Genomic DNA, 13,882 nt, shown 5'->3' with positions numbered 1-13,882 from the left:
GTACTGGTGCAGGTTGGTTAGTGCACATGGGGGGTCTCACTGGCCAGGGGTTTGTTCAGAAGGGCTCCTGGGGCTGCAGGGCAGGGGGATGAGCTGTGTGGGCCCCTGAGATCCCTTCTAGAACTGTAACTTTATGGTGCATGAGGAATGATTTTTTGAGAGTATTTGGGACCATATTTGAGATTTCATTTGTATATCAGGAGTGAAAGGATTGATCTAGGAATGGGACTTGAACTGGGAATACGGTTATAAAATGGGCATTACCTTATTATTGAAAAAAACCAAAACATTGTGAAAGACAAATTCATTAAATTTCTGATTGAACCCCGGGGGTGCATATATAAAAACATAGGCTTTGATGTGATTCAAACCTATAAATGTGAGTGAATGTTTCTACTTTTATATATACCTGTTTCTTTGGCCAATTCAGGTGGGAATTCCAGAAAAGAGGAGTTGATTCTGTGTGGATGCTCCAGTACAGAGACAGCCTGGCACTACACATCATGGCATTTGACTGAGCTGTTTTTAGGTACCATATCTGTTCAAAGGGAGATTTTGTTTGGAAAACTTTGTTTGGAAATTAAGGAGTTCAATGTAAAAGGAAGTCTTATTTCTGTCAGTGCGGTTTGATTGCTGAGAGTGGATTTGGTGCCTCATGAAATAGGAAAAATCATTTCTGCCTCAAGAAATATGCATTTTAACTGGATATTGCTTTGAATATTTTAATATTCTGGCTGGCACATCTGCTCCAAGTAACTACAAACTTCTCTTTAATATGGTAGTTGATAGTCTGGCAGCTGATGGAGAGGGACTGATGATGAAGATTGTTTCAGAGGAAGATCGTTTTGAAACACGATTTAAATAGTACCCTGGGATTTAAAAACCCCAAAATAGTCTCAGTTCAAGTGTTTTTGTTTCCAAGCAGAGAGAAAGTGAGGATGACTGGCCAGGCCAGTGTGCTGGACCCAGACTTGGGGTGGGGGGGCACTGGATGCTTTTTTTCCTGTGCTGTCAGGGAAAGTGGAAGCTCTGGAGGCCCCAGCAGCTCACATGTGCTGCCACCAGATTTACACAGATGTGATTGTCTGCAATCCTGTAAACATTTCTTTTGACGATGCCCCAGAAAGAAAATCTAGTTCATTCCCTCCAGGCTATGCAGAGCTAACTGGGATGGAAAAGAGTAAGCAAATAAGTGGAAAACAGCCAGCAGTGGTGAGAGAGGGGCTGGCATCCCCAGAAAGCAGAGTGCGAGGCAAGAAAGGCTTTCCTGAAGCTGCCAGAGCAGAGGGCAGCCAGCTGAGCTTGTTAAATGCACGTTTTCTGATGAATAAATATTGTGCCTGTCATTTGAAGAGGAGGTTTTTCCAAGGGAATGCTCTCTTCCCCCAGCACGGGGACTCGGTGCCGGTAAAACCCTGCTGCTCAGGGAGGGTGTCCCAGAGCTGGGCAGCTTTTCCTTCCTTCCCCACTAAATCAAATCCTCTAATTTGAGAGGACGTGATTCCAGTGTTGGTAGGGCTGGGTGTCCTCTGCAGTGTGCACTCGAGCATCCAACATTTCTGCTACAGTTTGAATCACTTCATGATACTTCTATTATTAGCAATACCTGACCAGAGCACGTAGAGCACATCCTTTTAGTGGAACTGTTTTTGCCCTTAATCTGTTGGTTTATTTATTTGAGAACACTCTGGCTGAAGAAGCTTATTAAACAATAATGTTGGGATACAATCCTGAAACAGCTGGCAGAGTGTGTTCTTAAAAACCTGTCATCATCACCACACTGCCTTACACTCAACAATCTAATGGATTTAAAAAACATCACCATGTGTGCTTTTAGATGGGATTTATTCCCAGTTTGGTGGGTTTCACTTTGTTCTTCATAAATTTGCTTATGATCTTGCTCACCACGGTAGACCTGTCTTATTTGACTGCTGCACAAAGAAACTAATATTGGATTTCTGTGGACTCCCCAGACAACAAAAAGAAAGTGGAAGGAGATATAAGGGCTCAGGTGTGAGGGGAAGACAAGTTGTGTGATGCATGAGAAGCGTTCAAGAGCACAGAGATCTGTCCCTTCCCTGACTAATGGACTCATGCAGCTTCACCACTCTCACACTGCTTTGCTTCCACGATTATCAGGGGGGTTGGCATTGCCTTGGTAACTGAGCAAGAGGCTTCTTCTTGCAAAAATTACCAGGCTTATTTTTTGTCAGCACAATTTCAAACTATGGGAGAAATTTGGGTGCCCAAACTAAGTGCTTATGCTATTTCAGCCCTTCTGGACTCTCTCTCTGGACTCTCGCCTGAGCTGTCACCCCACCACAGCCCCAGAGAAGGTCTCAGTCACCCTGAGGAGTGAGAATAGCACTAGATGACTATATTTGAGTAGTTAAATATTATCTGGCAGCCTTGTTTGCACACAAGAACAACTGGAACAGAGTAAAAGTGTGAGAAAATAAGGTAAGCACCACTGAGCCTTTCTTAGGATGGGTATGGAAGTCAATAGCTTTACCTATCTGGGGTAAGGACCAATTTACTGGGCTGTCCCCTGCAATTAGGGGGCTTTCCCCCTTGCTCTGAAGCTCTGGCAGGCAGCTGAGAGGTCCTCTGGTTTGGGGGATTTCCTGATGCTTATGGCCTTTTTCCTGTGCTGTCTTTGTATGACAGCTCAGCCCTCTGAGTACTTTTCCTTAATAATCTCAGTGATAATAGTAATTTCCCCACTTTAAGCAGAGGTAAAGGAGAATCAAGGCAAGAAGATGCTGCCTTTGACATTAAAGATCTTTGCTTTCTCTGAACAATAGCACTTGCTGCCACTTTCAGGGGCTGGGTTATAATACCTGTGCTCAGATAACACATCATCCTTTCCTACCCCAAAGTGGTCTCTCTGCAGGAAATGAAATGGTTGTTGCCTGTGGCATTTTAACAGCAGCAGTGCCCACTTCTCTATCAGCATCTGGGAGCTCAGGAGGAGCACCTGGACAGCTCAGCGCTGCCATAATTGGGCCAACCCCAAATCACAAGCACCTTACAAGTGTAACAATTCCATCATCACTCTCTTTGCTTAGGTTGGGATTTTTATGGGAGCTTCGGTAGAATCAGACAGCCTAAATCTGCTACATTTTGGTGGGATTTGTGTGTCTGATTCCTGTCAGCTCCTCTGACAGTCTTCCCCTCTGTTCCTACTGCAGCTAGCCCTCAGCAGCAGTAAGCCTTTCATCCAACTTGGCAATTACCACACTGTTAGCACCATTTTCCATAAAATCTCATCCTGCATCAAGCTTCTGACAGATAACAGTAATACAATACTTCATAATTTTGTATGTACCTTATGACACTTGCAGCCAAGATAAAATCATTCACAGCTCGTTTTGGGCAATCTCACCCTTCTGTAGCACATATAATAAAGTTATTATAGAAGGCTTTAAAATTGGAGTGCCTCTGTTTAAAACGTGTTTGTAAAGAAGGAGGACGTATAAACAACTGAAGCTTTGTGCAGAAATTTCTAGCCTGGAAGATTTAAAGCAACATCACTTGGAGGTTACTAACACACCTCTCCAAAACCTCTCCCATATCCCCTCAGCTGCCTGGCTGCAGGGCAGTTTTGCCAGAGTTCTCCTCACAAAAGGTGACCAAGGTTTTTTTTCACCTGTACATAAGGGTTGTACTCTCACAAAGTCATCATGGGACAATGAAATCACATCACTTTCAGAGTTGCTTTCATGGCTTTTGTTGGGTTATTATCTGGATTTCAAAACCACACAAGCCTGACGTAGTTGATCTTGCACACTGAAGTCTGTGGCTTGCCACAAGTATGAGCAGCAAATCATAGCCTTTTTCTACATTTTTTTCTCGACGTGTTCTTGAAGAACCAGGACAGCAAGCAAGGGCTTTGTAAGCCACCTCTGCGGTCTGAGGCCAAAAAGAGCTTTTCCATCCTTTGTGTGAGTTAGATCAGCCTGGAATACAGTTTCTTGGAATCATATCACATCACAGAATCACAGAATGGTTTGGTTTGGAAGGGACCTTGAGGACCATCTTCTTCCACTCCCCTTGCCATGGGCGGGGACGCTTTCCTCTAGATTTCTCCATTTTTGTTCTCTCTCTCCATAACCTAGTCTGTCACACAAGAATATGGAGCTGATGAACACCAAGTGGGATGAATCTGGAAGGGGAAAAATGCCTGTGCCTGGCTAAAGCCATCAGTACCCATCCAATACCTCTGCAGGCATCTCATTTCAGCTGGTGGCACTGACACATCTCCCCTCAGTCTCCTAACCAAAATGCAGAGCTTGCCCCTGTGTGGCAGGGCTGGAGGCCGAGTCTGCCCCTGGGAGGGTGCTGGGGACTGGGTTTGACCCTCCCCAGGGCCAGACAGGGTGACATCCAGCACTGCTTCCCACCCACCACCGGGAAAAGGCTGCGGGTTTGCAGGGCTGGCAGAAGAGCCTTTAGCAAATGGACTGTTAACTTAGAGGTGAGCTCACAGCCCTGCTCTCCGTTAGCAATTAACACTCCTCCCTCCCTGGAGAAGAGTTAACGATTCCTTTGTAGGGGCTGACATTTTCCAGTCTCCAGAAGTTGCTCCCTGTGGGCAGAATGCCACGAACTGTTAGATTTCCTCCCTCAAGTGACTTGTCACTGAAAGAGCAACTGGGGCAACAGGCAGTTTTTTACCACTTACAATTACCACATCTCCCCTCTTATTTCCATATCCAAAGCCGTCTGAATCAATCTAGATCTTTCTGGCTTGCTCTATCCCTAGTTGTTCTATGACACCATTTCTATTGCACATGTTTTCAGCCACAAGCAGCAGCTAATAAATATAAAAAAAGGTATTTTTTACCCAGTACATCATAAATTTTACTACAAACATAGGACTTATTTTGCTTGTATTAGTGATTTTACTTGATGTCACATAATACTTGTCCTTTGTTGTGTTATAGGAGCTGAGTGGAGCACAGTGTTTTCCTAACACTATTCCCACTTCCTGGGAATAACCTGCAGGCAGTTACAGGGACACTGACCTCAAGAGTGTTTCAGACACATCCTTTGAAAGGGACTTCATCAGTTTTCCATGTTTTACTCTGTGACAACTGAGGTCAAAAATAGGACTTTGGTCTTCTAGGAGTGGAAGGATGTAAAAGTATCCTTCTGTGGGAATCATAGAATATCCTGAGCTGAGAAGGACACACAAAGATCATCAGGTCCCTGTACGGGACACCCCAAGAATTCCACCATGTTCCCTGCCATGGGAAAGAAGAGAACGAGTGAAGAAGAGCCCAACAGCACTAATTTCTGCACTTTGGGCAGTCTGATGCCTTCCTTTGGGGACACTCCCTCCTGGGCATCACTTTGCTGGTGGCAGCTTCCTGTAGCCTGTGATTAACCAGTGACGTCCATGGCTGGTGGCTGGTGCACAGTTTGAACACATCTCTTGATCATTTTTCAGGGAATTCTGGAATTTTTGAATTCTCCTGAATTCATATTCTGAGAAAATTATGGTTTTACTGGGAAATAGTGCATTCCTGGAGCCTTTGAGAAATGTCACATTTGTGGCTCATTTAATCTGCATTTCTGTATTTGGAGTAATATTATATTAGGTAGACTGTTATTGTCATTCCAGATATACACTGTATTTTTGTATGTGTGCCCAGGTGCTACATGTCATCTGATGTTACACCAACATCTTTACCTCTATTATTTTTAAGCTTTTTATTTATTCCTTAGCACATTTTAGGGGACTATAAAAACAATAAATAGGGGTATAGCAGACCACAGGAAGCAAATTCAATCTGTCCCTGCATTCTATTTTAAATCATTTTATAACCAGGAAGCAAGAAGTTGCTGCTATTTAGAACATGATGCTGGGTTTGTTCAGGTTTCTTGCTACAGACATTCATCCAGTTACATTTATTTAATGTGCTAAATGACCTTTTAAAAGTGCTTTTGGATGTCATGTAGAATATCAGCAACACATTTTAGAACAGCAACAATGCGAGTTCTTTTTCTTTGGTACTTTTGCTAAAATAACATGCTTGTAGTATTTATTCTAACAGCTCTTTGATCAGATACAATATCTGTTTTTTAAAAAAGAGGATATAACCTTCCAACCCACCTCAGGTAGTTAGTAGAAATAAAGGACTAGCAAGGGGTTAACCTGTAATTTCACTTATTTGCCTAAAATGTTTCTGTCCATAGCTGAAGTGACCTAGATATTAGTCCTATTCTCCCACAATTGGCCTCTAGAGCTGAAAAATACCTGGAGAGTATAGACAGAACACCAAACCCTAGGGGTGTTTAACATAAGTTACACCGGATGGAAAAGCTTTAACATAATAATGTTTCAGAACATGGAAGCAAAGAAAGACATAGGGGATGGATAGACAAAATAAAGCAAAAAGTAAATTACACCAGGCAGTGCCCCAGGGTGTCAGTTGAGGTTTTTACATTCCTTTTGATTTTTTTTTCCTTTTTAAGTAAAAGCTCTTTTTTAATATATTTTCTTTAAATCCAAACAGGATACTGTTCTTTATAAGAGCTAGTTTTAAGGAAAGGGGAAAAGATGAGAAGACTGGAAAACCCTGAGTGACAGAAGCTGAGACATGAGACCAGGCAAGGACTGTGAAATCTGATCCTGCCTCACAGTCCCATAAAATCAGCATCTCCTGCAGCTCCTCATACCACTGCTGATTCCTGCTGGGGCCACTGCATCATGGGATGACAGAGCAAGGACACTAATTTGTGACTCTGCTCAGTGCTGAGCTCTGTGACAAACACAATATTGTCAGGTTTTGCTGGCTCTGCTTCACCAGTTGAAAGTTCAACATTAATAACAATTCATATGGGAGAAAGTGTGATGAGAAACCCAAAAAAGGGAAAGGAAGGACTGAGGGTCTCTTCAGGGATAAGGGGTTGGTGTTTGTGTGAGTGCAAAGACATCCATCAGGTGTGGGAAAACATTGTTCCCAAATTTGGGAAAAATTCAGATACTGACCATCAGGTTTAAAAAAACCATACAGGTCAGGGATGGAGCACCTCTCCTAAGAGGAAAGGCTGGGAGAACTGGGATTGGTTATCCTGGAAAAGAGAGGGCTTCAGGGTGATCTAATTGCAGCCTTCCAGTTCTTCAAGGGAGCCCACAAGAAAGAAGGAAAGAGACTATTCCCAAGGACCTGGAGTGCCAGGACAAGGGGGAATGGCTTCACATTGACAGAGAGTAGGTTCAGATTAGATATTGATAAGAAATTTATACTGTGAGGGTGGGGAGGCCTTGGCACAGGGTGCCCAGAGAAGCTGCGGCTGCCCCATCCCTGGAAGTGTCCAAGGCCAGGTTGGACGGGGCTTGGAGCAACCTGGGCTAGTGGAAGGTGTCCCTGCCCATGGCAGGGGGTGGAATGAGATGTGCTTTAAGGTTCCTTCCAACTCAAACCATTCTGTGATTTTATGATCAAAGCAACCAGCGGGATGTTTTCCACAGGTTTGAGGGAAAGGGACAAGGCTCATCCTGTAAATAAGCCCATGGTACTGTACAATGAGGGGCATCATGCCTTACAGTATCCTAAAAGTCTCTTTTTTTTCTTCCATCCACTCTTTTATTGCAGTGAAAAATGACTGTGACACTTCAGATATACTGGTACAGTTCAGCAGGTACTTAGTGGGTGGTGTAGACTGTAGTGCTCTGTAGTGAAGCATCCACATAAGAGGGAAGCACAAATATTGTTCCTCAGCATCTAAAAAAGCTGAGAATATTTTAAGCACACTTACTCTTCGCACTGATTAATCCTTCAACACAAAATGTTGGGTAACACTGACAATTAGTTACTTCAACTCTGGTTTATTTCCTTCAATTTAGACAGTAAAATACAGATACAAAGTTTGATAATTACACTCCAGTTGGGACATGTACTGTAAACAAATGAGATACAGTGTCTAAAATGATTAGTAAATCTTCATAAAGCTTTCTTTAAATGTAAAATATATTTTTCATTGCTGAGTAATTATTCACTAAAAGCCATCTGTTAAGAGTCAAGTCAATGAAATATGAAAAAGTGTAGGATAACAACCAAAGTTAACTAATTTCAAAAGAATTTTCTTGAAAGGGTTCTCTGGAAATAAATACATTTGATTAGAGCCAGTGAAACTTGTCACACAAATCTGAGGAAAAGAGAGGATAATGTTTGCTGAGGGTTTTGCTGTGTAAATAAAAACATTCCCATTTCCAAATACCACTTTCAGGCTGGTTTTTGAGAAACAAACATAACATTTTACCCAAAGTCTCCTAAAGCATGGTGATATTTAAGCTCTTAGGAAGTTTATGGGAAGGCAAAACCCACCACTTTTCTGCCTGAAAATTTTCCCAGAATTTCTCTGTCAATTACTTCTCATTTGAATTTTAAATGTGATATTAATTAGATTTAACACATTTGACTGCTTCCATATGGAATAAGACCACAGTGAGGCTTGACAGACCACAGAGGTGCTGCCATTTGAAATTCTCTCATTAATTAAAGAGGGAGGATGATGCAATGGCACTGAGGAATTCTTATGTGTACATTTGAACACTAAATAAATAGCAGAACCCTTTACATAAGGTTGTGTATTCTCATCAGCTGGGGGGGAGAAGCTGCATCTGAGGGCACTGAAAGCTTCTAGTTCTGGTTGTTCAGCAGAATGGTAGCAAAACTGGGAAGGACCTGGATCCCCTGCAGGGGCTCATTCTCAGGCTCTGCAGTCACCTCCCCACTGCTGATCCAGCATCTGTGTCAATCAGTGTCACTTTCTTCAGGAAAACCAGGAGTTTGGGACACAGAGAATTAAAAAATTATAGAATAGTTTCAGTCAAAAGGGGCCTTAAAGAACACCTTGTTCCAACCCCCCTGCCACGGGCAGGGACACCTTCCACTAGCCCAGGTTGCTCCAAGCCCCATCCAACCTGACCTTGGACACTTCCAGGGATGGGGCAGCCACAGCTTCTCTGGGTAACCTGTGCCAGGGCCTCACTACCCTCATTGTAAAAGACTTCTTCCGAAAATCAAATCTAAATCGACTCTCCTTCAGTTTAAAACCACTACCCCTTGTCCTGTTGCAGCAGGCCCTGCTAAAATGTTTGTCCCCAATTTGTCAAACCAAAAAGCCTGCCACAGTTCATCCAGCTGTCTTTTTCAGCCTGCCTGCCAGCTAAGCAGCAAGGGCTGTCATACAGAAACATTTTTTCAGAAATCTGATATTATTCCCTCCTGCCAATTAGGTTTAGCATAAGCATTTTTTTTTCTCAGCTCTCTTTCCACTGGGTGGAAAAGCCTGATGTTTTTCTTCCTAAGTGCAGCTGAGAAGCCAGAGCAAGCTGAGTGATTTGCAGAATGGAAAGTTGAAAACCAGCATGGATATGGCAAAAAGTTTGTTTTTAACCTTTCAGATGGAAGTAAAAGGTTTGGATGGGCCCAGGTCGAAGTGTTTCATTTGGATTCATTAAGCTGAATCAAAGCCCTGGATTGCAGTCTGGCTTAACACAAGATGCCCACAAACATCTGCATGGTGTTTCCCCAGACTCATGATGGTTCAGGGACACCAAGATGATTTCAATGTGGTTACTGCTCTTCAAGTCTAGGTGATAAATCATATTTTACTCTTCCAAGAATCTTATTATGGTGGCCACAAGGAAAAGATGGAGCTGCAGGAAAGAGATGAGTTTCTTTGCACTGTTGATGTTAGAAGAGATAGGGGTTTTTAAACCACTCTTTTCACTAAGTCCATATTACGGTGGAGAGGATGTTTAGGCCTTCTACCTGATTTTGAGTAATTTGTCATGGATTTCTAAGTCTGTTTTATTTCACAGAACTGGAAAACTCTCCTTGAATCTGTTTTGCACAAACCACTTGGGTGTGTATCAGGCCTTATCCAAAATGCTCTTTGAAATATAACTGTCATTGAATTCTAGTGGAAGATCATGCCTACACAGTTTATTAAATATTGAATTATTACTTTGGCTACAGAGTATCTCCAGGCTGATGATTTTCTGATAAGAAGCTGAATAAAATACGTATTTATAATTAAACTAACTAAATTAACTCTAAAGCTTGTAACATATCTTATCTACTGCAGTTTTCTTATTGTATTTAGAACAACAAGGGCCACACAAATGTAGAACTCCTTCTGTTAAAGAAATAATTGCTGTTTAGGAAGCTTGTTCATGTTTATGAACAGAAACCAATTTTTTGAGAACTAGAATGCCACAGAAATCCATGACTGTATATAATTCAGGCTGTTGGGAAAATAAACTGAAAGCAGGAGAGCACCTTTCTGAAGGTGGTAAGCCTTTCTGAAATGTGGTAATCCATATTAGACAGAAGATAAGAACAATATACTTTACTTTGGGCATTTCTTAGGAGTGAGAGATCAAACTATCAAAAGGGGTCTCAGTCTAGCCTTCAAATTTGAATTGGTTTTACTTTCATATCCCTGAATGCATTCACTCAGCTAAGGCACAGACCATCTTAATGAGTTCCAATTTTGCTCTCTTTTTGAGGGGCATGGCTGATGACTGGCTGGTTCTCCCAGCTCCAGACTCAAAAGAAAGATCACCTCCAGCTGAACAACCTCACTGAGACGTTTGTTTATTTGGGTAGCAAAATATACCAGAAAGAAACCATCCTGTACTAATATGTGAGCTCACTGGGACTTCTGCAATCAGGCTAGCCTTGGCTTGTGGCTTAATGTGCTTTAAAATAGGCTGGAAAGATTAAGATTGATCTCAGAAGGTTGTGGTGATCCAGTGGTCAGGGTGTTTTAATTACACCTTGTACAGGGCTGACCATAATAACAGGACACTCTTTTGAACAGATACAACATAACATAGTACCCAAAAGATCTGATATGAGACACAGACTCATAATTTTCCCTTGAAAAATGAAAAGATGGAGGGATCTTCACAGACAAGTGTCGAAGCTTTTCAATTATCAACAACTAAATTAAAAATTGATTGAGGAAAACCCTTTAGGCTAGCAGGTACTTTCCTGAGAAAGATGTGTTGGGAGATGGTGAAGGCTTTAAATGAGGCACTTAAAGAGCTTTGTTGTCACTCATCCTTTAATCCCATCAAGAGGCAATAGTGGTGCAGGAGTCCAGTGCAGAGAAAGGTGTCCATGACTGGGGAAATTGTGATAACCTGTTCGTGTTTTGGGCTTTGAAAACTCAGTGGGGACCTACCTCTACACACATCAGCAGATGTTTTGTATGGCTTCTACCTCATTTCCCTTTAAAGCAGATTAGTTTATATGCTTTATGGCTTTATAAGCTATAGTTAACTGTTTCCTGGTCAATCACATCATGGACTGTTCGGTAACAAAACATCATTGCAGTTCCCTGCAGAGCTGGTTACTCCTGGTGCTGGTTTATCTACTTTAGGGTGACTGAGGTCATTTATTCCTTGGTGTCCTGAATAATTGGCTGTGAACTAACTGTTGGGTTTACTTTTTCATTTTATTTGGTATAAATATACCAAATATTAGAGTTCCATTTCTTGATTCATGCTCTGCCAGTTTGAGAAGTACTGACAAGTGGTCTTTCCCAAATAATGCAGGAAGAAAATTAAGCCAATTATTTCTACCTATTTGGGAAGCTTTTCCCTGTTTGTTGAAAAGCCTAATGAGGGTTAGTTAAAAGCTCTCTGAGTCTTTCCACTAGTCTTTACATAACTCCTTCTACTAACAGAGGATAGAAGTGACACAAATGAGAAATAATCCTGATTGCAGCATAAAGAATGACCTAAAATATTTGAAACCAGCAGAATTGTGCCTTGACACCTCCTGCCCATGCTGCAAATAACAGGAAGACACATAAGTAATAGCCTTTTCTATCTAATCTTGCCAGAATTGCTCAAGAAATGTCTTTTGGGGGATTAACTGTTCCTGAACAGTTGCTTCAGTGTATCAGCTCAGAAGGCCTTTTTCCTTGTTGTGTTCTTCTTACCTATGAGATTTTTCTTTAGACAAAAAGCAAAACCTCAACCCAGAAACTGTAGCTTTTCAGATCCTATTGGAAAACACCACATTCTGCCTGTGCCTTTTATCATGTCATATTGAGGGAAGAAGCAATGCTGCCACACTCATCTGGGAACTAAATGCTTGGGGCTAACACGATCAGCAAACCTGGAAGCAGCAGTTTCAGAGAAAACAGAACAATGTTCTTGTTAAAACAAAAAAAATCCAACCAACTCTTTTCGATATATATTCAGTAAATCACTGAAGGAGAAATTAATAATCCTTTAAAGCAACTTCTTCTGGTAGGGACAGCAGCAGATAAATAGGGTAGTTTCTGCTGCTGCAGAGCCTGGTTGTAAGTCAGGAGAGATCCTAAGTGATCCAAGTATACAGTTAGAACATATTTTGCCAGGATGGCTGGAGGTCTGAACAGGTCATTGTTTTTGTAAGATATGTCCCTGTTCTCACTTCCAGCTTTTCAAAGTCTATATATATCTATACTTTCAGCAGCTCACACAAACCCAGTCCTTCTCAGAATTCGTGCTCCTTTCATACCCATATGAGCAAAATCCTTCTCTTAATTCATCTTGGAGCTAATACTATACACTTGATTCAAGACTTAGTTACTGAAATCATGTATTCCACGTGATTCTGAAAATCAGATTATCAGAAAATGCCTCCTTGGGTCTCTACATGCAAAGTGTAACATCTTGTAAGGGGGTAATAAAAAAGTTAAGGAAATGAGACATAACACTGTGTTACCAGAATCCATTAGAAGATTTGCAGCTCTATTTGGATAATGTATTGCCTCTTAGAATTTGTATTGCAGGTCCTGTGCTTTTTTCACCCACACTATAATACAGCTCTCTGGTGAAATTCATCTAGCCTAATAAAGTTGCACAGCAAACAATCCTGTCCTTTGATGGACAAGGGTAATATCCTGGAATATTCATGGATCTTTTCTGTATCTCTATCTGTATCTCTGTCTACCTGTGGATCTGAAGTAATTTACCAAGGAATATTACAGCAGCAAGGGTTATTCTCATGCTCAGGAAAGAGAAGTACAAGAAGAAGGAATGAGATTACAAATCCAGTTTTCCTGTTATCAGCTCAGTAATGGAAGAGAGAGGTTATTTTTCTGCTTCCTCATTGTGGGATCTCTGTGGATAACAGGGAGCCAGCTGAGGCTGAGCTTCCAATCTTTTCTGGCATGGTGACAGGACTTCACCAACTGCAGCCCCTACACCTGTATGACCTGACTAAAGAACAGGTAGTAAATCCTTGCTGCTACAGGCAGGGCACCATCCCCACCAGGGAGATGGTTTACACACTGCTACAGCCCCTCTGCCACCACAAATCAGACCATTTTATTAAATGCTGGAAAATCACACAAACCCTTTGCTCAAATTTGTCATGGGTTAATCCCTCATGGGTTAATCCCACTGAGGTAAAACAGCCTTTGAAGAACACACATGTAAAACACAGAGCATTTCTCCGAGACACTGTCAATGCATGTTTGTGTTTGCAGTGCTATAAACCTGTGCCATCACTTTCATTACAGACAAATATTTTCAGTGATGCATGTCTTGTCAGAAAAAATCATTTTAATAGCTGAGCTTTGGCAGTGCAGTCCTCACCCTGTGAGGCTCATAAAGCAAAAAAAAAAAAAATCCCAAACCATACTTTAAAATAAAAATATTGATTTTAGCTGATTCATGACTTGGTGGATAAATATGAGGTTTTTATCTTACTTTGGGATCCTTGGGAATACAGGGCTTGGATGTCCCTGCTGCTAAGGGAGATGGGCTGTCTCTTGAATTACAGTTTCAGTTTATTAGACCAAGCAAGTTGTTTGCTGATAATGCCCCTGAGTTTGCTTTATCATCTCCTCCAGTTGCAAC

Source organism: Corapipo altera, unplaced genomic scaffold (genome assembly GCF_003945725.1).
Source record: "Corapipo altera isolate COAL_440 unplaced genomic scaffold, ASM394572v1 180, whole genome shotgun sequence".
In the NCBI taxonomy this organism is placed as follows: Eukaryota; Metazoa; Chordata; class Aves; order Passeriformes; family Pipridae; genus Corapipo; species Corapipo altera.
The sequence above is the reverse complement of the archived record's forward strand: the minus strand, read 5'-3'. Positions refer to the sequence as shown.